Genomic DNA, 5,370 nt, shown 5'->3' with positions numbered 1-5,370 from the left:
TGTATAGGTACTCCTTGTTAAAAAAAAAATTAAAAATTTAATCGACATATATTGAGACATATACTTCAGATCAGATCATATAAATATGAATGAATAGAAGTGTTGCGAACGTCTCCTGCCTCTGACGTCCACTCAGTAGCTAAAAATAAAAAAAAAAATTGTCCTTGACAGCGAGCGCGTCGATTGTCGATTGTCTTGCTACTGATTTAAAAGTGAACATGGATTGTGAAATAGTTTCACTTGAAGTAAATCTTGGACCTTGCCATCATCATGTGTCAGCGAACAGCGAACAGCGAACAGCGAACAGCGAACAGCGAACAGCGAACAGCGAACAGCGAACAGCGAACAGCGAACAGCGATAGCGACAGCGAACAGCGAACAGCGAACAGCGAACAGCGAACAGCGAACAGCGAACAGCGAACAGCGAAAAGCGAACAGCGAACAGCGAACAGCGAACAGCGAACAGCGAACAGCGAACAGCGAACAGCGAACAGCGAACAGCGAACAGCGAACAGCGAACAGCGAACAGCGAACAGCGAACAGCGAACAGCGAACAGCGAACAGCGAACAGCGAACAGCGAACAGCGATAGCGACAGCGAACAGCGAACAGCGAACAGCGAACAGCGAACAGCGAACAGCGAACAGCGAACAGCGAAAAGCGAACAGCGAACAGCGAACAGCGAACAGCGAACAGCGAACAGCGAACAGCGAACAGCGAACAGCGAACAGCGAACAGCGAACAGCGAACAGCGAACAGCGAACAGCGAACAGCGAACAGCGAACAGCGAACAGCGAACAGCGAACAGCGAACAGCGAACAGCGAACAGCGAACAGCGAACAGCGAACAGCGAACAGCGAACAGCGAACAGCGAACAGCGAACAGCGAACAGCGAACAGCGAACAGCGAACAGCGAACAGCGAACAGCGAACAGCGAACAGCGAACAGCGAACAGCGACAGCGAACAGCGAACAGCGAACAGCGAACAGCGAACAGCGAACAGCGAACAGCGAACAGCGAACAGCGAACAGCGAACAGCGAACAGCGAACAGCGAACAGCGAACAGCGAACAGCGAACAGCGAACAGCGAACAGCGAACAGCGAACAGCGAACAGCGAACAGCGAACAGCGAACAGCGAACAGCGAACAGCGAACAGCGAACAGCGAACAGCGAACAGCGAACAGCGAACAGCGAACAGCGAACAGCGAACAGCGAACAGCGAACAGCGAACAGCGAACAGCGAACAGCGAACAACGAACAACGAACAACGAACAATGTGAATGTGAATGTGAATGTGAATGTGAACATACACAAACACAAACACGAACACGAAAACGAACAACGAACAGCGAACAGCGAACAGCGAACAGCGAACTCGAATTTTAATTCGAACACAAACACAAAAACAAACACGAACAACGAACATCAAACATCGAACAACGAACAACGAACAACGAACAACGAACAACGAACAACGAACAACGAACAACGAACAACGAACAACGAACAACGAACAACGAACAACAAACAACAATCAACGAACAACGAACAACGAACAATGTGAATGTGAATGTGAATGTGAATGTGAATGTGAATGTGAATGTGAATGTGAATGTGAATGTGAATGTGAATGTGAATGTGAATGTGAATGTGAATGTGAATGTGAACATACACAAAAACGAACAACGAACAGCGAACAGCGAACAGCGAACAGCGAAAAGTGAACAGCGAACAGCGACAGCGAACAGCGAACAGCGAACAGCGAACAGCGAACAGCGAACAGCGAACAGCGAACAGCGACAGCGAACAGCGAACAGCGAACAGCGAACAGCGAACAGCGAACAGCGAACAGCGAACAGCGAACAGCGAACAGCGAACAGCGAACAGCGAACAGCGAACAACGAACAACGAACAACAAACAACAATCAACGAACAACGAACAACGAACAACGAACAACAAACAACAATCAACGAACAACGAACAACGAACAATGTGAATGTGAATGTGAATGTGAATGTGAATGTGAATGTGAATGTGAATGTGAATGTGAATGTGAATGTGAATGTGAATGTGAACATACACAAAAACGAACAACGAACAGCGAACAGCGAACAGCGAACAGCGACAGCGTACAGCGAACAGCGAACAGCGAACAGCGAACAGCGAACAGCGAACAGCGACAGCGAACAGCGAACAGCGAACAGCGAACAGCGAACAGCGAACAGCGAACAGCGAACAGCGAACAGCGAACAGCGAACAGCGAACAGCGAACAGCGAACAGCGAACAACGAACAACGAACAACAAACAACAATCAACGAACAACGAACAACGAACAATGTGAATGTGAATGTGAATGTGAATGTGAATGTGAATGTGAATGTGAATGTGAATGTGAATGTGAATGTGAATGTGAATGTGAATGTGAATGTGAATGTGAATGTGAATGTGAATGTGAATGTGAATGTGAATGTGAATGTGAATGTGAATGTGAATGTGAATGTGAATGTGAATGTGAATGTGAATGTGAATGTGAATGTGAATGTGAATGTGAATATGAATGTTAACATACACAAAAACGAACAACGAACAGCGAACAGCGAACAGCGAACAGCGAACAGCGAACAGCGAACAGCGAACAGCGAACAGCGAACAGCGAACAGCGAACAGCGAACAGCGAACAGCGAACAGCGAACAGCGAACAGCGAACAGCGAACAGCGAACAGCGAACAGCGAACAGCGAACAGCGAACAGCGATAGAGACAGCGAACAGCGAACAGCGAACAGCGAACAGCGAACAGCGAACAGCGAACAGCGAACAGCGAACAGCGAACAGCGAACAGCGAACAGCGAACAGCGAAAAGCGAACAGCGAACAGCGAACAGCGAACAGCGAACAGCGAACAGCGAACAGCGAACAGCGAACAGCGAACAGCGAACAGCGAACAGCGAACAGCGAACAGCGAACAGCGAACAGCGAACAGCGAACAGCGAACAGCGAACAGCGAACAGCGAACAGCGAACAGCGAACAGCGAACAGCGAACAGCGAACAGCGAACAGCGAACAGCGAACAGCGAACAGCGAACAGCGAACAGCGAACAGCGAACAGCGAACAGCGAACAGCGAACAGCGAACAGCGAACAGCGAACAGCGAACAGCGAACAGCGAACAGCGAACAGCGAACAGCGAACAGCGAACAGCGAACAACGAACAACAAACAACAAACAACAATCAACGAACAACGAACAACGAACAACGAACAACGAACAATGTGAATGTGAATGTGAATGTGAATGTGAATGTGAATGTGAATGTGAATGTGAATGTGAATGTGAATGTGAATGTGAATGTGAATGTGAATGTGAATGTGAATGTGAATGTGAATGTGAATGTGAATGTGAATGTGAATGTGAATGTGAATGTGAATGTGAATGTGAATGTGAATGTGAATGTGAATGTGAATGTGAATGTGAATGTGAATGTGAATGTGAATGTGAATGTTAACATACACAAAAACGAACAACGAACAGCGAACAGCGAACAGCGAACAGCGAACAGCGAACAGCGAACAGCGAACAGCGAACAGCGAACAGCGAACAGCGAACAGCGAACAGCGAACAGCGAACAGCGAACAGCGAACAGCGAACAGCGAACAGCGAACAGCGAACAGCGAACAGCGAACAGCGAACAGCGAACAGCGAACAGCGAACAGCGAACAGCGAACAGCGAACAGCGAACAGCGAACAGCGAACAGCGAACAGCGAACAGCGAACAGCGAACAACGAACAACGAACAACGAACAACGAACAATGTGAATGTGAATGTGAATGTGAATGTGAACATACACAAACACAAACACGAACACGAAAACGAACAACGAACAGCGAACAGCGATCAGCGAACAGCGAACAGCGAACTCGAATTTTAATTCGAACACAAACACAAAAAACAAACACGAACAACGAACATCAAACAACGAACAACGAACAACGAACAACGAACAACGAACAACGAACAACGAACAACGAACAACGAACAACGAACAACGAACAACAAACAACAATCAACGAACAACGAACAACGAACAATGTGAATGTGAATGTGAATGTGAATGTGAATGTGAATGTGAATGTGAACATACACAAAAACGAACAACGAACAGCGAACAGCGAACAGCGAACAGCGAACAGCGAACAGCGAACAGCGAACAGCGAACAGCGACAGCGAACAGCGAACAGCGAACAGCGAACAGCGAACAGCGAACAGCGAACAGCGACAGCGAACAGCGAACGGCGAACAGCGAACGGCGAACAGCGAACGGCGAACGGCGAACGGCGAACGGCGAACGGCGAACGGCGAACAGCGAACAGCGAAAAGCGAACGGCGAACGGCGAACGGCGAAACGGCGAAACGGCGAACGGCGAGCGGCGAACGGCGAACGGCGAACGGCGAACAACGGACAACGAACAACGGACAACGAACAACGGTGAATGTGAATGTGAATGTGAATGTGAATGTGAATGTGAATGTGAATGTGGATGTGGATGTGGATGTGGATGTGGATGTGGATCTGGATCTGGATCTGGATCTGGATCTGGATCTGGATCTGGATCTGGATCTGGATCTGGATCTGGACAAACACAAACACGATCACAAACACAAACACAATCTCTCAAATTCAAATTCAAATTCAAACACAAAACAAACACAAACACAAACACAAACACAAACACAAACACTAACACTAACACAAACACAAACACAAACACGAACACAAACATAACTCGAATTCGAACACGAACACGAACCAAACCCCCAACCCCTGATAGGGGATGGGAGTTTGTATGACACCTGTAATTTTAAATTAAATTTTTGATGAGGTCTAATCTAATAATCTGAAACTTGGTTCCCCTAGATATATAATATGTATATGTATAGGTACACCTTGTTAAAAAAAAAAAATTAATCGTCATATATTGAGACATATACTTCAGATCAGATCATATAAATATGAATGAATAGAAGTGTTGCGAACGTCTCCTGCCTCTTACGTCCACACAGTAGCTAAAAATAATAAAAAAAATTGTTACAAACAACTTACAAAAAGAAATGAAATCCCACCAAAAACATTTTCATGTAAAATGTTGCCAAGACGACGACTTCACAAACTCTACACCTTAGTCAAAATATGTGGCTTGGCCATTTCGCTACATTCACATCGGCGTAAGGTGAAAAATTAATTCACTGTTCATTACTTTTGTGTTATACAATAGTTCTTGTAGTAACGAACGGCCAAGCCACATATTTTGACTAAGGTGTAGAGTTTGTGAAGTTAGGCCTTGTAGAGTTAGGGCGTGTAGTGTTAGAAGCT

The sequence above is a fragment of the Colias eurytheme genome, chromosome 22, assembly GCF_061535395.1.
Source record: "Colias eurytheme isolate Ceu_HAF_F1 chromosome 22, ilColEury1 Martin Lab GWU primary, whole genome shotgun sequence".
In the NCBI taxonomy this organism is placed as follows: Eukaryota; Metazoa; Arthropoda; class Insecta; order Lepidoptera; family Pieridae; genus Colias; species Colias eurytheme.
Note: the sequence above shows the minus strand (reverse complement) of the source record.